General features: G+C 36.5%; 6 non-coding genes across 6 annotated transcripts; 2 read left to right on the forward strand and 4 right to left on the reverse strand.

Moving 5' to 3' along the window:
• Window positions 1-11,664: 11,664 nt before the first annotated feature.
• Window positions 11,665-11,738, reverse strand: TRNAD-GUC (transfer RNA aspartic acid (anticodon GUC)). The gene has a single exon. It is a non-coding gene; the product is annotated as a tRNA-Asp (tRNA).
• Window positions 11,739-12,097: 359 nt separating this feature from the next.
• On the reverse strand, window positions 12,098-12,179 carry TRNAY-GUA (transfer RNA tyrosine (anticodon GUA)). The gene has a single exon. It is a non-coding gene; the product is annotated as a tRNA-Tyr (tRNA).
• Window positions 12,180-12,686: 507 nt separating this feature from the next.
• On the reverse strand, window positions 12,687-12,758 carry TRNAT-GGU (transfer RNA threonine (anticodon GGU)). Its single transcript has one exon. It is a non-coding gene; the product is annotated as a tRNA-Thr (tRNA).
• Window positions 12,759-15,238: 2,480 nt separating this feature from the next.
• On the reverse strand, window positions 15,239-15,309 carry TRNAG-GCC (transfer RNA glycine (anticodon GCC)). The gene has a single exon. It is a non-coding gene; the product is annotated as a tRNA-Gly (tRNA).
• An 824-nt stretch (window positions 15,310-16,133) lies between these two features.
• On the forward strand, window positions 16,134-16,221 carry TRNAS-UGA (transfer RNA serine (anticodon UGA)). The gene has a single exon. It is a non-coding gene; the product is annotated as a tRNA-Ser (tRNA).
• Window positions 16,222-19,831: 3,610 nt separating this feature from the next.
• Window positions 19,832-19,919, forward strand: TRNAS-GCU (transfer RNA serine (anticodon GCU)). Its single transcript has one exon. It is a non-coding gene; the product is annotated as a tRNA-Ser (tRNA).
• Window positions 19,920-24,031: the final 4,112 nt, after the last annotated feature.

A 24,031-nucleotide genomic window follows, 5' to 3' on the forward strand; every position in this document is an offset into this window, starting at 1 on the left:
TACTATTGTCAAGTATCTTTAGGGATGAAGATCTCGGCAAGATATTGAAGTTCTTGAAGAATGAAAAAAAACCGATCTACTTCTTTTTGTATTTTAGACTAAATTCTTTTGTTCCACGATGCCTCAATCAAACCCTCTTTTTTAAGATGGAATCTTCCTCTGGCTCTCGTATTCGTCTCTCTGAATCTTCTTCTGAGTCTTCCTCTAAAGTACCATATTTTTCCTCTGCGCTTTCCCCGGGGCTGCCATATTCGTCTTCTGAGTCTTCCTCTAGAGTTCCATATTCGTCCTCTTGGGTCCTATATTTGCTCTCTGGGCTCCCATATTCCTCTTCTGAGTCTTTCTCTAAAGTCCTATATTCGTTCTCTGGGTTCCCATATTCGTTTTCTGGGCTCCCATATTCGTCTTCTAGGGTTTCATATTCGTATTCGTCTTCTAGGATTCCATATTTAGATTCTTCTAGGGTTTCATATTCATATTCGTCTCTCGGGTCCTGTATCGTCTTCTAGGGTCTCATATTCCTCTTCTGAGTCTTCCGCTCGAGTCCTATATTCTTCTTCTAGGGTCCTATATCTAATTTAACAATTCCTGAACCCTTTTATCTTTTCTGTATCGGGGATCGTCAAAATAAGCAAAAAATAGTATTTCTACGTAAAACACCCATAAGGGGGATTTCAATCGAAATCCCAAAACAGGATATTAGTTCTTTCTCTTGTTCTTGATGATATTGTAATGGAATGACGAACCTATTTCTTCGCTTTTTCGCCAACAAATCTGAATTATCTGAAAAATAGAAGGATAGATAAAATTCCAATGGCCATTGACATGATTCGATCCGACGTTGAATAATCAAGAATTTCCCTATCTTTTTTACCATAAGTATTCATTTGATCTTGATCCTTGTGGAGTGAAAAAGACGCTATACTGGATCTGCACATACTTACTGACAATATCCATAAATGGCTTGTTTTTGGTAATCGGCGAAGATTACCATATTGATATTCGGGCGCATGTAAACATCAGTACTCCATGCATTTCGCCGTCTGATTCAGAATAAATATGCTTTTGTACCCTTTCTTTAAATGTAAAGTGGACGTTCCGGCACGAATCTCCGCAATTACTTGTTCGGATTTTACATATTGATCATTTTGCACTAGAATCAAGCTTTTTGAGGGAATATTCACACTATATAGAATATCTTGACTCTGAATAGTTACATGCAAGTCTATATAACATAGAAAAGCAGGCTGCCCATGACGGGTACGTGTGGGGTGAACCAAATTCTCATTGAATTTTATTTTTCCATTCGAAGGGGATCGTACAAGGTCGGCAGTACCCCCTGTGAATACTCCGCCAGTATGAAAAGTTCTTAATGTTAGTTGAGTCCCTGGCTCCCCAATTGATTGACCCGCAATAATACCTACGGCTTCTCCCAATTCGACCAGATCACTATGAGTAGGACTCCGGCCATAGCATAATTGACAGATCCAAGAAGTGCTTCGGCAAGTAAAGGGGGTTCTAATATATAATTGGTTGTGCTCGAAATGGTTGTGCTCGAAAGGCAGTTATGAATCGATTGACTAATCCAATTCCAATATCTTGATTTCGCGCGGCAATGCATCGTGAACCGATATATATATCGTCTGCTAATACACGACCAATTAGTGTTTGGACAAAAAGTTTTTCCGTCATCCCATTTGAGGACTTACAGAAATACTCGGATAGTACCACAATCTCTTCTACGCACAATAATATGTTGAACTACTTCAACAAGTCTACGTGTAAGATATCCAGCATCTGCTGTTCGCACAGCAGTATCTACAACCCCTTTGCGGGCTCCATAGCAGGAAATTATATATTCTGTCAAAGAAAGTCCCTCGCGTAAATTGCTTTGAATAGGTAAATCAATCATTTGTCCTTGAGGGTCCGACATAATCCTCTCATACCTACTAATTGTGTACTTGAGATGCATTCCTCTGGCTCCTGAAAAGACATTAGATAGACTGGATTAGAAGGATCCGTTATCCGAAAATTTGAATTCATTTCTTGTTTCAAATATTCACTTGTCGCATACCTATATCTCAACAGATTGGCGTAATTTTTCTACCGCGTGTACAGCCCCATAATAATAGTGTTTCTCCAAAGAAAACTCTGTTGTTCCGCGTCTTGGACTAACCATCCTTAGAGGGTATTGTTAAAAGATCCTCGATTCCTAACGAAATCGATGTAGTAGTGGCTTGATGGAAGCCCAGAGTCTTTAGTTGATCCAGTATATGGATGTATATCCCATTCCAAAATGATCTATTAATCTGCTAATAAGTCGTTTCATACCAGTTCCGTCTATCTCTTTATTATGAAAGACCAGATTGGCCCGTTCCGCCATACATAAGTACCCCCCTTTTCGCTGAGTAGGATTCGACAATTGCTGAGTAGGATTCGACAATGGGCCTGAGTCAGTGATTCGAAAATTTAATTAACTTGCCTCAATCTCAATCTGGATTCGCGTGGCAAATAATGATGATACTAGGGAAATCGGAATGCCCCCCGAAAGGGGAGGGGCATCGCCGAATCTAACTTTCTTTCTTGTTTAGGTAGTGTATGAATAGGCCTGACTAAATCCTTGTATGGCTTCCTCTATTTCTCTATAAAAAGAAATATGACCAAGAGTGGTTCGAATGTATATCGAACGAATTTCTTTTTTCTATTCCCATTATTAGATAGTGGGCATAAATCTCATGATAAGTCCCAAAGATTCATATTGAACTTCAATCGGAACTTCTCTTGACCAATGACGCGTTGATCCAGGTTCCATCGTAGCCACAAGGGACTATCTAACTGATTAGTTTTTGTCTATAAGCTCCCAGTGCATCATAAGAACTAGAAAAATGGGGTTCTTTATCTTTCCTATATTTAGAATTATTATTATTATTGTAATTTACTTTTAGATTTGGGTAGTTTCTGCAACTATTATATCTATTTGCACAAATACCTCGACGCTTTCCAATCGTTAATACATAAAGCCCGATAAGCATGTCTTGGGTTGGTACGCAAATAGGATCCCCAATAGCGGGAGATAAGAGATTCATATGAGAAACATAGTAAACGGGCTTCTGCTGAGCTTCCAAGGATAAAGGTAGATGAACAGCCATTTGATCTCCATCAAAGTCCGCATTGAAACCCTTACACACTAATGGTGTAAAGAAATAGTACGCCCCCTACTAAAGTGGGTTGAAAGGCCTGTATGCCTAATCTATGCAGGGTAGGTGCTCTATTTAACAGTACAGGATGTCCCCGCATAACTTCTTGAAGTATTTCCCATACAATGGGTTCTTTTTCCAAATTTTCCTTTAGCAATCCTTACATTAGAAGTGGCGCGTTTCGTGATTAAATCGCGAATTACAAATAGCTGAAAAAGCTTTATTGCTATCTCTAGAGGTAATCCACATTGATGTAATGAAAGCGAAGGACCCACAACAATGACAGAACGCCCCGAGTAATCGACCCGTTTCCAAGCAGAGTCTCGCGAAACCTTCCCTCTTTACCTTCAATTACATCTGAAAGTGATTTGTATACTTTATTGTGACCATCCCTCGTCGGTTGCCCGCGGGACCCACTATCAAGAAGTGTATCCACGCTTCTTGTACCAATTTTTCCTGCACATTACTAAATCTGCTGGCGCTAATTCACTCTTTTTAATAGATAGGCAAGATTGTTGTTCCGACGGATAACTCTCTTATAAAGTTCATTAATGTCTGAAGTCACTACTTTATCTCCAGACCTATAAACAATAGGTCTCAATTCGGGAGGAAGAACCGGTAATAAGCACAAAACCATCCATTCTGGTTCTACATTTGTTTGAATAAAATGTTTCGCCAATTGCATGCGTCTAATCAAAAAAACTTTTCTTATTCGTCTTTTTCTATCTTCCCACTCATCTCCACTATACCCTCGTCTTCTAATTCCTTCCATTCGACCAAAGAATTCTCTATAATAATTCGCAAATCCAAATCTGCTAATTGTTCTCTATAGCACCTGCTCCTGTCGCAATTTCCCGATTTCGAAATGTTGCAAAGCCTGGGGTAGAAAAAGGGAGAAATGCTGTGGTTACAGGATGCAATTTCCTCTTCGAATAAACCTCGTAATCGTAAAAAAGTGGGTTTTTTAGTGCTGGGCCTAGCAAAAGAGAAATCGCCGTATACTAGGCCCTCCAACTTCTTAAGAGGTTTATCTAAAAGATTCGCGATATAACTAGGAAGACCTTTCAAATACCACACATGAGTCACGGGACATGCGAGTTGATGTATCCCATTTGATATCTTCGTATCCGAGAATCCACAATTCTACCCCGCATTTTTGGCAAAATCTTTCGTCTTCGTTTTCAGCTCCGCTCGCTCGAGAATTGCCACAAGCGCAAATCCGCTTTTTATGGGTCCAAAGATTCTTTCGCAAAACAATCATCTTTTTCTGGTTTATCGGTTTATAATGAAAAGTAGAGGGCCTTGTGACTCGCCAACGACTTCTCCATTAGGTAGGTTTTGTTAGCCCAAGCCTTTATTTGTTGAGGGGAAACGAGTCCATTTGAAGTTGTTGATGTTTATATTGGTCAATCATAAAATAGAAATAAGAAAAGAATTTATATTTATTCCGATCAAACTTCCTCCCTATTAACCTGGAAGTTCTTTCAGATACAAGGAAATGATTCAGTTCTAGAGCCAAAGATCGTAGTTCTCGAACGAGCACTCGAAAAGATTCTTGAGGATCCTCATGATTAGGTATTCTTTTTCCCAGATCGTAGCCATTAAGTATTTCTTGGCGAGCTATAAGATGGTCAGATTTATAAGTAAGTATCTCTTGTAAAATATGAGCAACACCAAATCCTTCTAAAGCCCAAACTTCCATTTCTCCTACTCGTTGTCCCCCTTGCTTGGCTCTTCCTCTAACCGGTTGTTGTGTAACAAGTGAGTAGGGCCCAGTAGAACGCCCATGAATTTTCTCATCAACTTGATGAATTAATTTAAGATATAGGACTTCCCTATTAGAACAGGTTGCTCAAAGGGGTCGCCTGTTCTTCCATCAAATATTCTGCTTTTTCCCGGGTACTCGGGTTCAAATACCCATGGGTTTTTTGTTTCTTTACTGGCTTCATATAATTCTGAAAACACAAGTTTTCTTGAAGCCTCTTGCTCATATCTCTCATCAAAGGGTGCTATTCTATAATGTTTCTTTAGCAGATCCCCCGCTAATCCGAGCGAGCTTTCAAATATTTGTCCCACATTCATTCGGGAGGGTACTCCTAAGGGATTGAAGACCATATCAACGGGTGTTCCATCTTGCAAATAGGGCATATCTTGCCTAGGCAAAATTTTGGAAATGATCCCTTTATTCCCATGTCTTCCGGCTACTTTATCCCCAACTTTGATTTCACGTTTCTGTAAAATATATACACGAACCATTATGTCGAGCGGGTCCCTTTGGATCCATTTCACATCGATAACGCGCCCTCTTCCACCTATAGGTAATTTCAGAGAAGTTTCTTTGAAGTGGAAACCTCAAGGCCAAATATGGCCCGTAATAATCCAGCTTCCGCGATATAAGATGATTCGCTCGCTATCTGAGGCGTTAATTTACCTACTAAAATATCACCAGTTTCTACCCAGGATCCCAACCTAACAACTCCATTTCTGTCCAAATTGCGGAGTAAATGTTCTTCTAGATGTGGTATTTCTTTAGTGATTTTTTCAGCGGAGCCTGGCTTGTCGTATCCGTCTGAATTTCATATTGCCGGATGTGAAAAGAGGTATAAATATCTTCATATACCAAACGTTCGCTAATTAGTACTGCGTCTTCAAATTGTAACCTTCCATGGCATATAAGCTACTAATACGTTTTTTCCTAAAGCAAGTTCGCCCCCAACTGTAGCAGCTCCTTCTGCTAAAATTTGTCCTTTTTTAATGGATTTACCCCGTGGAACCCGGGGTTTTTGGTGCATACAAGTATTTTTGTTAGAGCGACGGTGGTTCTAAAGGAATACTTATAGTCTTCCACTACTTGATAAAAGTATCTTATGACTATCAGTAGAAATGATCTTTCCCTCGCGTTCGGCTATAATGGAAACCCTCGAATCTAGAGCTGTTTGGCGTTCCAATCCAGTTCCAACAATGCATTTCTCGACCGAGAAAGCGGAACTGCTTGGCGCTGCATATTAGAACTCATTAAAGCCCGATTCGCATCATTGTGCTCAATAAAAGGAATGAGAGAACCCCCATAGAAAATATTGGAAAGGAAAAATACTTCTAACATGAATCTGTTCCCATGCAATAGTCAAGAATTCTTGACGGTATCTAGCCGGAACAACCTGTTCTTCCTGAATACCTTGATTCAAGGACAAAGAATTTCCTGCTGCTATCATATAATATTCATCTCTATTTGGTGATAGATAAACCACCTGTCTCTCTTTTTTTCTTTTGCTTCTCAGCAGATATTTCATAAACGGACTCTCTATGGATCCCCACAAGTGATCAATTCTCGCATGAATTGCTAAGGATCCAGTAAGTCCAACATTGATTCCTTCAGACGTGTCAATTGGACAAATACGCCATAGTGACTCGGATGAATATCTCGGCTCCGAAAACTTGCGGTTCTCCCCGTCAACCCTCCAGGACCTAAACAACTCACTTTTCGCCATGAACAGTTTGTGTCAATGGATTCGTTTGATCAAAAACTTGAGATAACGGGTATGTGCCAAAAAAGGTCTCATAAGTAGTTATTAATAAAATTGAAGTTGAAGTTGGAGTTACCAAAGTTTGGGGAGTCGGTTTCGATTGACGTATGAATACTCTACGAATAGTTTTTTGAACTGCATGTTGTAAACGACAAGAGCCAATCCGAATTGATCTTGTAACAGATCTGCAACCGAACGAATACGTTTATTTTCAAGTGATCATATCGTCATCGTCAAGTATACCCGTTCCAAATTTCATTCCAATCAAATGATCCGTAGCGGCCAATACATCTCGTGGTAACAAGAATGTATTGTTCTGAGGTATATCAAGATTAAGTCTCCGATTCATATTTCGTCGACCAATCCTTCCTAATTCACATTTTTGTTGAAAAAATTTCTTTTGTAATTCCTCGCATAAGGACTCCGAAAATACCAGGTCCCCACCTACACAAGCAAATTGTTGATAAAACTCCAAAATAGCTTTTTCTTTTGACTCAATCCTCTTCTTCTCCTTAGCATTCGGGAAAGACAAGAAAATTTCAGGGAAAACATTATCTAGAATTTCTCTTAGATTCGAACCCATAGCTGATGATAGAACTAGAATAGATATCTTTTGTTTTCTACTCACGCGAGCCCATATCCTTTCTTTTTTATCAATTGCTAATTCCGATCTCCCCCCAATCTGATATTATAGTGCCAGTGTAGATAGAAATTCCCTTATGATCTAATCCGAGCGGTAGTAAATACAGGACTTAGCAATATTGATTGATCACAATTCGGTATATTCCATTTATAATAAAGGTTCCTAAGGAATTCATTATAGGAATGTTTCCGATAGAAATGGTTTGCTTTTGCACATCGAAACCAAAAATTAATCTCGCAGATACATATAATTCGGAAGAATAGGTGAGTGATTCATACACAGCATCTCTTTCTTTTATCGAGGGTTCTAGCAATTGATATCCTTTCGCAATAATTGAAATGCAATTTCGTGATCTGGATCTTTAATTGTTGGAAACTTGTCAGTTCTTCTGCTAAGGCTTGATTAATGAACCTACAAAATCCCTCGAATTGGATCTGACTAAATCCGGGTATTGTGGACATTCCCTCGTTTCCATTCCGGAGCATCTTAATCTTAAGTTTCCTGTTTATCAAAGAAAAATTCCATTATCAGCTCACTCTTCATCAATCCCTCTGGATCGATCTAGCAATCATGGAATCTATATTCTGTTTACTGAATCACATGAAATTCTAGGGAACTCCACATACGTATTTCATATATGTATTTCATACATATGAATAGAGACCATTTGGACGAAAGTTCGAGTTTGCCAGGGGTACAAATGAAATGAAAATGAATTGATAAAACATTCCTAAAAAAAAAAATTCTGCCACTTATACTTTATGTTATGATATTCTAATCAGATTGGATGGCAAAGATTTCTCATTTATCTCCTTTCTATGAATGTAATAAAGCCGTAATATAATATACTAGAAAGTTTGACTTTACTTCGATTTAGAATAGCGTGCTTACTTTAATTTCTCAAAATAATTTGAGGGTTCTTTTTTATTTCGGATCGGAGTAGTATAATTACTAGAAAATTCAGTATTTCATTGTGGAATTCTAAAATCAAGTAAGTCCCTTTTTTAAGTACATGCCAATCTAGTTATCCACCTCTCCCCATATCCATGCTTTTCTTTTATCGTAATTTCACTTGGGTAGGCCAAGATAGTAAGGTTATACTCTATATCAGAGCAAATTTCCTTTTTTATTCAAGATATTTAATTTAATACTTTTAAAAATTAAAGCATGATTCTCCATAGAGATATGTACATAAAGGGGATCTTTGGATAATAATGCTGTTCGGACCTAAAGTTTACCTATACACGATTAAGCATAAAGTCATACTATTTTATTATGCCATTGAAGGGGGGGAGATAATACCGATTTAAGAGTAGTTCACTACTGCAATAAAAAAAAGAGAATTCTAGTAACGGTTCCAATTTATTCTGAATTTGCAGCCTGTGATAGAAATCCACTTTTTCTTCTTTTTCATCTCAATAGAAAGAAATGGGAAGTTTTATTGTGTTAACAATGTATGTTTTAAGATAGAATCTATCGAGGAGAATAATAGAAACTGGATCAAAAAAAGCAGGAATAGATTTTTGAAAAAGATTGGAAAAAGTAAGTAGAATTATATTCAAAATAAAAGGGGCTTTTCGTAAGAAAACGTGGATGAATACTTGCTGTTTTCTAGATTTTTGATCGGATTTTTGGCGGCATGGCCAAGCGGTAAGCAGGGGACTGCAAATCCTTTATCCCAGTTCAAATCTGGGTGCCGCCTGATCAATAAAATACTTAGGTTTTTTTTATAGTGCTGATCGAATTCGATCAATTTTTACTTCGCATAAGTTCGGGCAAGAGAGTAACTGGCCTGCGATACTGGGTTTAGAGAAACCATACCATAGTTCTATCCTCAAACTAGGGTTAGGGTTTGTTTTGACGGTAGTGGCCAAAATGGTTATCAATAGGGGTGAGGTAGTGTTTCCTTATTCTTTTATTATATGAATTTGATTGGTTCTTAATTGAGATTCGATTTGATAAGTTTAAAATACGAGGATAAGATGTCAGAAATCTTGGTATCCAAAGAAAGGTCCCTAAGGGGCATTCTTTTTTTTTTCAATCTAAGATTCAAGAAGGGACTCCACGAAAGAATATCAAGACTTCTAATTATTATACATTTTTTTATCGTACATCTTATGTTACCTACATACACTAAAGTAAGGACTACTTAATTTTAATTCTAACGAGAATCAGATTAAATAGTCGATCAAAAATCAATTTAGGAGTTGTGTTATGGATAAAATCTCTTCCTCTTCATTCTTTCATAGAATGATACAAGCAAGGCTGCAGGGTTTAGGTCAAAAATAAACATTAGGTAAGGTAGGTATCCAATAAATATTTATCTATCGTTAATTTTATGGTATATTCGGGCGTCCTTTGCTTAAAAAAAAAAAAAGAGTAACAAAAGGAATAAAAAATCTTCCTATTCCCGCTTCTTCTATTCAGGACATCATTCCCGTACTCTTTCTTTTTAAGGAAAAAAGGGCTATAGTATCGTATTTTTAATGCTCTCTATTCTACCAGAATTCCTATAAGAATTTGTTAGGAGTAAATTCCTTGAACTGATTGATCCATGGCCTTAGGCGAATCCCTTTTTGACTCTGTACCTTGATTCCACTATGATTATTGATCAATAGTAGAATAGAATAATCCCTTCATAGAAATAGGAGACATAATTTAGATGGATATAGTAAGTCTCGCTTGGGCTGCTTTAATGGTAGTCTTTACATTTTCTCTTTCACTAGTAGTATGGGGAAGGAGTGGACTCTAGGGATACTACTAATTGATTAAGTAATCAAATTGTTGTATCAATTCTTTTCATTAATGGATCATTTGCATTAATCATTTTGTCAAACGTTATTCTTTAATCTTTTTCTTTAGTTTTGTTTCACTCCTGTAAGAAACTCTTGTATTGTAAGTTGTAATGTAAGAAAGAGCCATTATACCAATTCATAATTTCTACTAGAAATGACGAATGGTTAAAAAAGTTCTATACATAAGAAAATTCGACTTTCTTCCACGGAACTATTCACGGCATATCACACATTTTCCATTTCCTTTTACTTTTTACTATAGTCTATTCTTAATATTATTTTTCTTTCCTTCCATGGATTCTTTGGTCAAGAATTGTCTTAGATTTTTTATTTTGACCTGATTGAAATTAAGTGGATGCAATGAAAAAAGAAATTGAATTAGACTACTTAACTATTTCAATCTACTAATCTATTCTATGTAGATTCAAAGATAATATAATAGAAAGAATCTAAAGTGTCGTAGAAAAAACTATATGTAGTTCTTTCTACCGACACTTTAAGATTCCAACCAGATCCTTTCATTTAAGACTTGGATTTTTTTTATTTAATCCCTTTTTAATTTCTTCAATGATTAATTGGAATTCCAATTAATTATTTTGGCTGACTGTTTTTACATAAATAATAAGTAAAAAAGAAGTAGGAACTAGAATGAACAGTGCAGTAGCAATAAATGCGAGAATATTGACTTCCATAACCTCTTTATTTTTTATTTTCACAATAACTCGGGATGTAATCCCATGGAGAGGAAAAAGGGGTATCTTGTAAATTCAAGGGTAGGGCTTGCATTCTGATAATACTGAATCAATTCAATATTATGAATATCGGATCTATCAAATCAATTCATGGATGAGAGTTATATTTCACGGATGAGAGTTATATAGTATAACATAGGAAGATCCTCTATCCACACTAAGACCAAAATGGGTTTTTTGATTGGATTAGGAATTCCCTCTTTTTTAATCCTTTTCTACTTTTTCTTTTCTATATCTCTAACCCACGAGCTTTCTTAATCTTCTACTTTCTTAATCTTATACAATTTCCCTTCCTTTTTCTTATAGTTATACATACAATTATGTATGTATTATATGACCAACTTTCTATGGGTCACATAGACATCCAAATAAGCAGTAGAAGTGAGATGGGGAAAAGAGGTCTGAAATAAAAAGGGAATACGATTTATGTATGGATTCCGGTAAAATACCGGTACTCTATTCCATAAGAGTGGAATAGGAAATTAAGATGAGGATGGTATCATCATAAAGAAAGATAGAGTAATATAATATCCTAAATTCTACTAATCCACATATCGTATGTGTGTCTTTCTTTATCTTTATCGATCGGGAGTAGTGAAAAAAAATTCCTATATGCCTTCCCTCCCTCTTTAATGAGGGATGCAAAATAAAAAAGTGAAGTAAGGGTGCCCTGTGGGTATTTGATCTTGCTCCCTGCCCCTTTTTTTCATGGAAAAAGGAAATATCAATTTCTCCATTCATTGAACCCTAGTTCGGGACTGACGGGGCTCGAACCCGCAGCTTCCGCCTTGACAGGGCGGTGCTCTGACCAATTGAACTACAATCCCCGCGGGGTGTATGGCATACCCATTCTTAAATAGAACCATAAGAAGATTCGATTCGTCTTTCGTACTCTAAGAAATAGACGAATCATATACTACATACCCACATATTATATTATACGTGGGTATAGTGAGAGTGACATAACTAGTATGTCGTGATTTTTTATCACTAAAAATGGATAATAATCCAGCCTTCAATAAGAAAAACTCTTTTGTTTGTAAGAAAGGAATGAGAGAGATATGGATTAGAAAAAAAAAATTTCCCTTTTTTCTTTATCTTTTATTTCTATAGATCAGACATTTTATTTTATGGAAGAAAAACAAAAGGATTTAGTTCATACTCACGAAGCCCTAGATTTTTGGTTTGGGCCGAGCTGGATTTGAACCAGCGTAGACATTGTCAACGAATTTACAGTCCGTCCCCATTAACCACTCGGGCATCGACCCAGGAAGAATTTATTCTAGGGTTTTTGCTAATCTATGATTAACCTCCTTTCATAATACTCCCTACCCCCAGGGGAAGTCGAATCCCCGCTGCCTCCTTGAAAGAGAGATGTCCTGAACCACTAGACGATAGGGGCATCACTAGACGATAGGGCCATATACAACCGCTCGTGATTATACTATAATCATAGTATGAGCAGTTTTTTGGAATTGTCAATATACTCGAAAAGTATAAATAGATCCAAAGCAAAGAGTTTTTCCAACTTTTCTGTTATGTTTTCATCTAGGATTTTTTTTAGTTGATCGTTATAGATTAATTCTCCGTGCTTCATTTAGTGTTCAGACCAAAAATGCATCCATCCCGCACTAAGTCATAAAATTCTCTAAAAATATAGAGAAAGTTTCAAAAACAAAGAACAAAAGTGAATCAATTTAGTAGAAAAGTACTCTATCAGATTCGAACCAACGACTTACGTCTTAGCACGAGATTACTCTACCACTAATTTAAAAAGCCCTTTATCGGATTTGAACCGATGACTTATGCCTTACCATGGCATTACTCTACCACTGAGTTAAAAGGGCTTTTTATTTAATTCAAAAATTAGCCACTTGGATTTCCCATTATGGGTCTACTGCATAATGTACATATTATATATATAATATATAGAGATAGAGAGAGAGACATTATGTAGAGATTGTATATGTATATATCGATATCTTGAGAGCTCAAAATAAAATTAATAAAAAAAAAACATACCCTACATAACATATCCAACTCTTCTTGGTTCAGGGTTTTCCGTTTCCGAAGACTAGTAAAATAGGCGGATTCTGGAACCCCAAGGATTCAACGGTATATGGATATGGAAAATATAAGATTTCCGATCCTAGCGGGAAAAGGCGGGGAACAGATACCCAATAGGATATAGGATCCTTGGGAGGAACTTTTGGTAATGGCCTTGATCCTCTATGCTATTTTTTATGTGTTCTTAGTTCTATTGAACTTTTTTCATTCTTTTAAACAAGAATCTAATAAACTAGAATTGAGTCAGTGGAAAAAAGGAGAGAGAGGAAAGTGTTAAATGGAGAGAGTCGACTAATCAGAGACTTTTAGGATCTTCTTTACATCAGGTAAATCTGTCGGCCCTGTCCGTTTTTTTCTTTAAGTTACGACTCTTTGCTGCTTACTTCTATCAAGCCATAGGGAAAGTCTATGATGAATTTGGAAAACTCATCTCACTCTTACTCTATGGCTCGGACTTAATGGGGGAAGAAAACATCTTCCATAATTTCTTTTTTGTTCAATTCTGGACAAAAAAGAAAAGGAAAAAGGAATTTATAGGGACAGTGTTACCCCCTATATCCCCTAGTTTATATTGTAGGAATAATAAAACAATTTAGCAGTCTGACACACTTACGTCCTTGCAAAGTAAATAATTATTATTGTAGTCGTAACCGTAGAATAGGATCCTAATCAAAATAAATACATTTGGTTCAGGCGCTATTAGCATGGTAAGAAAAGATTTTTTTTACAGACCAGAGGGGCTATCTAAATCCTAAAGTAAAGGCGAGCGATCGAAGTAGAAGTACCAACGGCTCAGTGTCATGAACCTTCTCCATCTGATTCAATAAGGGGGAATTAGCCTTCTTGTCAAATGGCTATCCTTGACAAAGGGTACCATTTATACCATAATCTACAATGTAGCGGGTATAGTTTAGTGGTAAAAGTGTGATTCGTTCTATATAATAACTGAATTTGAAATGATATACTTAAGGCATCCTTAAGTTTTTTATTTTTATATTCCGATGAAAACTTTAGTTCTTATAAAGGATTAAATCCTTTTCCTCTCAATAGCATATTGAGGAAGAATATACATTCTGGCGATTTGTATCCAAAGACTAATTTAAATTGCATCCAAAATAAAAATAGGATTATGAGTACAGAGTCGCGAAGCATAATTTTGCATTGGATTAAGTATTCCAATTTTGAAAATATGAGTAAAGGATCTATGGATGAAGATACAAAAAAGTTGATTTCCAATCGTAACTAAATCTTCTTAAAATAAGGAATAAGGAAGCCAAATAGCTAAAAAACGATAGTTTTGGTTTACTAGAACCATCCGCATATTGTTTAAGCTCGGTGGAAACCCAATTCTTTTCCTCAGGATCTCTTGAATGAAATTAGGGAACGAAGTAAGTAGATTAGATGGATTTAGATAGAATTTCTATCTCCTACTCTATAAGGATCATCTAGAAAGCGGAGAGCTTTGGTTCCATTCAAATAGAAAAGCTGACATAGATGTTAAGTGGTGAGAATATCCATAAAGGAGCCGAATGAAATCAAAATTTCATGTTCGGTTTTGAATTAGAGACGTTAAAAATAATCAACCAACGTCGACTATAACCCCTAGCCTTCCAAGCTAACGATGCGGGTTCGATTCCCGCTACCCGCTCCATTCTGTATAAAAGGAGTATTCTCTTTGTCTAGACATGTTAGAGGCTTGTATTCAAGCCTTTTTTGTCCACCAGTTTCTGGTACTCCAGAGCGGAGTAGAGCAGTTTGGTAGCTCACGAGGCTCATAACCTTGAGGTCACGGGTTCGATTCCCGTCTCCGCACTTAGCAGTCTGTATAAAAGGACTATTCTATTTCTCTAGATATGGTAGAGGGGCGTATCCAACCCTTTTTTATTCATTAGTTCCCGGCCCTAGAGGGCAAAATTGAGCAGTTTGCGAAGTCACTTGCCTTCAAAAAAAGAAGGCGCAAGGCTTCTCCCTACCCTGCAGAAAATAAAAATGAAACGAAAGGGACAGTCTACCTCTCTCTTCCCTTTAAAAAAGTTTGCCCGTTGTTTGTCTCAGTTAATACCCAATTTTTGGAGCTCTGTTGGCGAGTTCTATTTCTGCCTCCGGAGCGCCCTCTTTTTTTGAGTGGGATGCAAAGGAAGGGTAAGATAGTAAGGGATACGGCACTAGACTAACACCTAATTAATACTTAATTTAATATAAGTAGTTAAACAGTTAACTAGACTAAACTTTTTATCATAGTACTTTGATAAATTAAGCGGGCGAGCGGCGGGAATCGAACCCGTATCTTCTCCTTGGCAAGGAGATATTTTACCATTGAACTACGCTCGCTACGGTATATATTTTATAGCGTATATCCGCCTGGGTCGACCTTCTATGTCTGGGTCGACCGTTTCATTTCATTTTCTATTATATTAGAGTTTTCCTTTTTTTATTATCTGTGAATGAATATTCTAATGGGAATGGAATTTCATAATACTGAAAGAGAAGAGCTAGCAATTCGGAACGCAAATTGCGTTTTAATACGTCTCACTATTCTAATTTTTTAGAAGAAATGGCCTTTATTATTTCTTTTTTATGGGGTTAATAAATATTAACCAAATTTAATTTAAGAAATGAGAGAATTCAGAATAGCTACGAGAAAGACTAGTCCAATCCATAACGATGTACCGGAAAATACAACATTTTTATTATTTGACCAACCATCAGGAGAAGCAAATACAAGGGGTACACTAATTACTAAGACTGAGGAAGTCGCAATTAATGCAAAAACAGCTAATTGGAAAGCAATAGTCATATTTCTAATCCTCCAAGCTACCATCAAATAAAGTTGACTACATATTTGATCCCTCACTTAAACCAAAATTGTAAAAAAATACAAGAAGTAGGAGGGGTTTAATCATGAATCCATTGATTCTTCTCTTTAATTCAAATTTATTACTTAAACCGCTTTTTTATTTGGATATGGGGGTGAGAAGAGATTATTTACTCTTTATTTCACAAGCGGGTATAGCGGATCCTGTATCCGTGTATACAGTATACAGAGATATATCGAAAAGGAACTTGTATCTGATATCTTTCTAGAGGCTAATAAATCTTTTTATTTTTTATATGGCTATGTTCTATTTGTAGGAGTAAAATAAGGATTAGGCTGTGGAGAGATGGCTGAGTGGTTGATAGCTCCGGTCTTGAAAACCGGTATAGTTCTAGGAACTATCGAGGGTTCGAATCCCTCTCTCTCCTTTTGCTTATTGAATACGTTTGTTTCTTTCATTTTTTTTTTTCTGTCCCTTATCTTTCTTTCATAAAAAGGAATGAATGGCTCGGCTAGATGGAATAACCGAGCCAGAACAGAAAAAAAGTAGAACAGGTATAAATAAGAAAATCTTAGTTAAGAGGGTTCATGTAAAGAACAGGTTCCAAATCACGATCGATTCCCTTTTCAAAACCTGCTGCAGCAGCTCGGGCTCTTCCTGCATGCCATAAATGGCCCACAAAAAAGAAGAATCCTAGAACAAAATGAGAAGTTGATAACCAACTTCTAGGAGAGACATAATTAACTGCATTGATCTCGGTAGCTACGCCACCCACGGAATTTAAAGAGCCTAAAGGAGCGTGGGTCATATATTCTGCTGAGCGTCGTTCTTGCCAAGGTTGTATGTCTTTTTTCAACCTACTCAAGTCCAAACCGTTGGGGCCCCTTAGAGGTTCTAACCATGGAGCACGAAGGTCCCAAAAACGCATAGTTTCCCCTCCAAAGATAACCTCCCCAGTTGGGGAACGCATTAGATATTTACCTAAACCTGTGGGTCCTTGAGCGGATCCCACATTAGCTCCAAGACGCTGGTCTCTAACTAGAAAAGTAAATGCTTGAGCTTGAGAAGCTTCTGGCCCGGTGGGTCCATAAAACTCACTCGGATAAGCTGTATTATTGAACCATACAAAACAACAAGCGATAAAACCAAAGACAGATAAAGCAGCTAAACTATAAGACAAGTAAGCTTCTCCAGACCATACAAATGCACGGCGAGCCCATGCGAAGGGTTTGGTTAAAATATGCCAAATTCCGCCAAATACACAAATAAAACCCAACCATACATGCCCACCAATTATATCTTCTAAATCATCTACACTAACAATCCACCCTTCTCCACCAAAAGGAGATTTTAGTAAATAACCAAATATAACACTGGGGCTAAGGGTCAAATTGGTAATTTTTCTTACATCTCCCCCCCCAGGGGCCCAGGTATCATATACACCGCCAAAATAAAGAGCCTTGAGTACTAGAAGAAAAGCACCTAGACCTAACAAAATTAAGTGAATACCCAAAATTGTAGTCATTTTATTTCTATCTTTCCAGACATAACCAAAGAATGGAAAAGATTCCTCAAGAGTCTCGGGTCCCAGAAGCGCGTGATAAATGCCACCGAAGCCTAAGACTGCGGAGGAAATTAGGTGAAGTACGCCAGATACAAAGTACGGAAAAGTATCTAGAACTTCCCCCCCTGGCCCTACTCCCCAACCTAGAGTAGCTAAGTGTGGAAGTAAAATCAACCCTTGTTCATACATGGGCTTTTCTGGTACGAAATGGGCCACTTCAAATAGGTTCATTGCTCCGGCCCAGAATACGATTAATCCGGCATGGGCTACATGAGCTCCAAGCAGTTTACCGGACAAATTGATAAGTCTGGCATTCCCAGCCCACCAAGCAAAGCCGGTGGTTTCTTGGTCACGACCAGCTAAAACGAAAGTTCCATTAAAGAGCGTTTCACGTGGTAGAACCTCCTCAGGGAATATAAGATTTTCATGAGGCTGATCCTGAGCTGCCATCCACGCACGAATACCCTCGTTTAAAAGAATATTTTTGGTGTAGAAAGTCTCAAATTCAGGATCTTCCGCTGCACGGATTTCCTGGGAAACAAAGTCATAGGCACGTAAGTTCAGAGCCAAGCCAACTACGCCAATAGCACTCATCCATAAACCGGTGACGGGTACAAATAGCATAAAGAAATGTAACCAACGTTTATTGGAAAAAGCAACACCAAAGATTTGGGACCAAAAGCGGTTAGCAGTGACCATGGAATAAGTTTCTTCAGCTTGAGTTGGGTTAAAAGCACGGAAGGTATTTGCACCATCACCGTCCTCAAATAGAGTGTTTTCTACGGTCGCTCCATGAATAGCGCATAGCAGAGCCGCACCTAATACTCCGGCAACTCCCATCATATGAAATGGGTTCAACGTCCAATTATGAAATCCTTGGAAGAAAAGGATGAATCGAAATATCGCTGCTACGCCAAAACTCGGCGCAAAGAACCAACCAGATTGCCCCAGTGGATAAATAAGGAATACAGAAACAAAAACAGCAATTGGACCAGAGAATGAGATTGCATTATAAGGCCGCAATTGAACAGACCGAGCAAGTTCAAATTGGCGTAACATGAAACCTATTAGTGCAAAAGCCCCGTGGAGAGCTACAAAAGTCCATAGACCGCCTAATTGACACCAACGAGTAAAATCTCCTTGTGCTTCGGGCCCCCATAGTAGCAACAAAGAGTGTGCTAAACTATTGGCAGGGGTAGAAACTGCTGCGGTTAAGAAATTACAACCTTCCAAATAGGAACTAGCCAATCCATGGGTATACCAAGAAGTTACAAAAGTTGTCCCTGTAAACCAACCCCCTAAAGCGAAATAAGCACAAGGAAAGAGCAATAGGCCAGACCATCCTACAAAAACGAAACGGTCCCTTCGTAACCAGTCATCCATAGTATCAAATAGATCATTTTCTTCTTTAGGAATTCTACCAAGGGCTATAGTCATAGTGATCCTCCTATTCAATTACTTCAACCATTTCCGAGCACCTCATATCACTTTCCAAGGCATATGATAGTTTTATTATCTGTGGACGATTTCTTTGTCGTTCAATGCCCTTTTTCAATGGTCTCGAAGAGAGAAATTTCCCATTTTTATCTATGGAGTCACAGTCACAACCGAGGTCGTGGTAAATCCATGAATTTGATTCGATTTGTTTTTCTTATACTATTTGTTTTTCTTATACTATAGAAATAGAAATAAATTGTTTTTCTTATACTATAGAAAGAAATAAACCTTTGAATTCAGCATTATTCCAAGACTCCTATTTCAAAGTCTATCTTTTAAGGGAAAAATGAAAATAAAAGTAACCCTTCTTTTCCCATTCCCTCTCTATTGCATGGGTGGAAGAACTAAAATAGAGGATTCTGAAAAAAAAAATGGACCTTCGAAATCCAATTTTATGTGTAGCGCAAAGGAGTTGCGATTTCTTCTTATTCCTATAGAACATCTAGTAACAAGAATATGAAATCGTAAATAGCGAAAAATTCTTGTCTTGCGCGGTCTAAGTCTAAGGAAATAAAAAAAATTCGCTTATACAATTTCATCTACATCGAATTTATATATCAGAATAGCGGATAGAGGCATCATTAAAGGAGTCAGGTCTACTTACTTTATGCTTCTTTCCAATTTTATGGTGGATTTGATAAGAACCCTTTTTGCTTTCTTGATAAATAATCGACAAAAAAAGCGTTTTTTTTTATATAACCTGCTTGTTTTATTATAATTATAACAAGTCCTATATGGAAATGCCCGCTAAAGAGAAAATCTATTTGATTGTCTCTCGGCCAATATCGATTTTTAGAAAGAAAAAACAAGAATTTTCTTCTTTTTTTATTAACATTAAGAAAAAAGAATATAATTAAAATGGAATTGGCAATATAATTTTTATAGACTTTTGAAAGAAAAAAAGGGGGTTTTTTGCAACCGTTATTTCTTATTTCTTGCCTATATCATATCACGGAAACCTTTCGCTTTGGAACGTGGAGAGATGGCTGAGTGGACTAAAGCGGCGGATTGCTAATCCGTTGTACAATTTTTTTGTACCGAGGGTTCGAATCCCTCTCTTTCCGCTCCCTTGGATCATTTGGGACTTTCGAATTGGAAAGAATTCTGACCCCCGGATTTTCTCATAGATAAATGTACGAAACAAATCCAATAAGAAAAAAAAAAAACTGAATTTTTACTCCTCGCGTCCAGGATTCCGTCCTGGGTCATTAGATAAGAATCCAAAGATAAAGAGTGAAACAAAGAATATCACTACTGTATAAACAAAAAGTTTGAGAGTAAGCATTACATAATCTCCAAGATTTTTTTTTAAGGAATAGATTACCAGTTTTTCCTTACCACACGGATCCACTAGGATGGTTTTTTTTTTATACCTAAAAATGCAAAAAAGAATTCTTGAAAAAAATTGCAAGAATTCTTTTATAATAAGCACTCTTATCAATAGCAAAAATAGGGTTAGGTGGTTAGGTATTGTGTAGGTACCTTTAGGTACCTGCTCAACCTAGGTGCAGGGGAGTAGAAAGGCTGATCCAAATTTATTGCTGTAGCTACCCATTCAATGTAGAAGAATTTAAATTTTAGAATCGAAGGTTCATAATATAAAAATATAAAACTTCTCGGCTTTTACCCATTTTTAAATTTTTTTGGAATGAACACATCATTCAATTTGGCATACAGAGTACTAAAGATTTCATCGAAAACTTACAGCAGCTTGCCAAACAAAGGCTAATAGAAAAAAGAATAGAGGTATAACAGGCATAATATCCACGATTGGATTGAAAATAGCATAAGCTTCGGGTAATTTGGCAAAGAAAAAACTAGTAGGATAAAGAACAGAATTAAAACAGATACAGGTTAAACTAAGTATATTAGGCATAACAAGCATTTCATTCTTGTAGAGTAAATAATTGGATTTTTCTTGAGTTATTTTTTTAAGGGAAAGAAGGAAAAGGCAGATTCAAAATCTTTTTTCTTCGGACTTTCCCAAACACAAAATACCTCCTTGTATTTGCACTCTCAAATGAGAGTGGAATAAATTCGACTTTCATATAATATCTTAATAGAATTCCATGTAATGATCAATGCATTTTTTTGATTCTATATTATCCGCATGTGTAGAATACTAGCAAGAGAATATCCCTCCTTTTTTATGTAATTGAAATGGTATTGACGAATAACAAATAAACATACTAGTGTTTATTAGTGTCGCATAAAACCCGAAATGGGGCGTGGCCAAGTGGTAAGGCAGCGGGTTTTGGTCCCGTTACTCGGAGGTTCGAATCCTTCCGTCCCAGATTGTTTCTGATGAAACAAACGGTGAAATCATATAGTATTCCGTACGAGACAAAAGTTTATTAAAGAGAATAATGATATCTTATTCTTTCTCAGAAAACATAATAAAGTCTTAAGTCCAGTCAAATTGACTATCTTTATTTTCATGAAAAAATGGGATCTATCAAGCACATTCAGGATATGCCTCTACTATAAAATAAAATCACTTAGTCATATTTTTTTCTTCCTTTTGGTATTCGAGTTGAAGAAGTACGAGAATTCTATAACTACCAAAAACTTTCAATCTTTTCATTGGAATAGTTTATTTAGTTATTATAGTTAATTGTTTTTGGTACTGAAAAAATATATTACTACTAGAATTCTAATTCTAGTAATTAAATTAATTAAACTTTTTTGGAGGTTGATAGTTTATTTATTGAGGAAGAGTCAATCCTTCTTTTCTCACTTCAAGATTGATCATCTCGAGCCATCCGTTGAGGGTGGAAATTTAAGAATAAATAAGTTTTAAGCAAACTTGTTTAGTCGTCTTTTTCAAACTATGTTTCATTCATATGATAGAATTTTAATATGGGTTTAAATAAATTGGATCTTGGCGGAGGCTTCCCGGATAAATACTTACTTTCTTTTATCCATATTGCTCCATAGATAGCAAGTTTTAATTAGTATAAAAAAACTAAACCAATGACTATTCATGATTCCATCCATATTGGATCAATTCTCTATACCACTTTGCAATGAAAAGAGGAATGTTTGTTATGGTAAAACTTCGTTTAAAACGATGTGGTAGAAAGCAACGTGCGACTTGAAGGACATGATCGATTGTGGATTTTTCTATCCATCATTTTCCATAGTAATGAAAATGCTCTTGGCTCGACATAGCCTGTTCTATTCGTTCCGAACCAAATTTGCGCTGGGTTTAAGTAACATAGTACACGATGGAGCTCGAGAGGACAGAATTTTTTTTATCAAGGGAAAGAATCTAGGGTTAGTGAAAACTAATAAATTAGGCCAACTTTGTCAGTCTATCCTTAATATAGAAATAAATCGAAAGGTTAAAATAAGAATAAAGTCCAATAAAAGTATATCAGAATCAATCCCTCTTATTAGATTTCTATAGAAGAGATAAATGCTTTATCGAAGGAAATAAGAAAAAAGGGTATGTTGCTACTCTTTTGAAAGAAAAAAATAGGAATTCCCGAAGTAATGTCTAAACCCAAGGATTTCACAAATCAAAGATAAAGGATTCCAGAACAAGTAAACACAATTTTCAATTGTCTCAACAACAGAGTTGGATCAGAATAAGGAATAAAAGTCAATTCGTTCGAAATGAGACAAAGAAAAGAGTTTAAAGACGACTCAAAAATTTTGGAAGGATTTTGCCTTCGAAGTTTGTCAGGCAAAATTAGCCCACTTGAGTCATGAGTATAAATGAAATTTGTTTTTTCTGTAAGGAAATTAATGCACGTCATAGTCTAATTTCTATTATTATCGACAGAAATTCGAATCATTTTCTCGAGCCGTATGAGGAGAAAACCTCCTATACGTTTCTAGGGGGGGGCGTTGTTTATCTACATCTATCCCAATAAGCTGTCTATCGAATCGTTGCAATTGATGTTCGATCTCGAAGAGAAGGAAGAGATCTTCAAAAAGTAGGTTTTTATGATCCGATAAAGAATCAAACTTGTTTAAATGTTCCAGCTATTCTCTATTTCCTTGAAAAGGGTGCTCAACCAACAAGAACTGTTTATGATATTTTAAGGAAGGCGGAATTCTTTAAAGAAAAAGAAAGAACTTTGAGTTAATTGAAGAACTAAATGAATCAAAAAGTAGGATAGGAGAAGATTATTAGTATTCCTAGTTGTCTAATTATTTAGACACAATTTACCTCTTTTTTAATCCTATTTGGATTTATATTATATCGTGCCAATTCAACATAAGCCCCTATTTTATTTACTTTTTCTATCTAATTTGTTTTCTTACCATTGTATTTCCATTGACAAAGGTCTATTGAACAAATAGAATTTGTAGATAGATGGGTCTCTTTATCCTCACTCCATATTCAATTTTTCCGCCTACACTTCGCTCAAATGATAAGGGTGTTCCTCTTGCATGTATTCTCATACAATATAATATATATTTTTTTTTAATAAAAATCGCTAAAAATAAGGAGAATTTGGCCATCGTGATTAGGGTCGCTCTTTTTTTAACTTTACTTTAGTGGAATTTAACCGGACCTGTTCGTTTTGGCATTTGAGTGTTTTTCATGGTCGATAAAAAAATCTTTTGATGTCTTGCTAGTTCAATGTTTTGACAGAAGCGCGCGGTGTAATTCCATTGATTTTTGGATTTCGATCGTATCTAAGATCCTTTTTTTATCTGGGTTGCTAACTCAATGGTAGAGTACTCGGCTTTTAAGTGCGACTATGATCTTTTACACATTTGGATGAAACAACAAATTCGTCCAGACTCTTGGTAGAGTCTAGAAGACCACGACTGATCCTCAAAGGTAATGAATGGAAAAAATAGCATGTCGTAATAAAATCAATCTTTTTTGAATGGAATCCAAAATTACGATTTTCTGGGTCTAATGAATAAATGGATAGAGCCTGGCTCCAATTCTGGTAAAATAAAAAGCAACGAGCTGAACTTCCTAATTGGAATGATTCCCCGCTCTAATTAGACGTTAAAAATAGATTAGTGCCGGATGCGGGGAAAGGTTGGGTTTTCCTATGAGTGGACCCTTTATTTTTTCTTTTTTTTTTAGAAATCCTAATTATTCTTGATTATGGATTGAATAAGGGATGTTATGGATTGAATGTGTAAAAGAAGCAGTATATTGATAAAGAGGCTGTATTCCAAAGTCAAAAGAGCGATTGGCCTGCAA

The sequence above is a fragment of the Aegilops tauschii genome, unplaced genomic scaffold (assembly GCF_002575655.3).
Source record: "Aegilops tauschii subsp. strangulata cultivar AL8/78 unplaced genomic scaffold, Aet v6.0 ptg000577l_obj, whole genome shotgun sequence".
NCBI classification, from domain to species: domain Eukaryota; kingdom Viridiplantae; phylum Streptophyta; class Magnoliopsida; order Poales; family Poaceae; genus Aegilops; species Aegilops tauschii.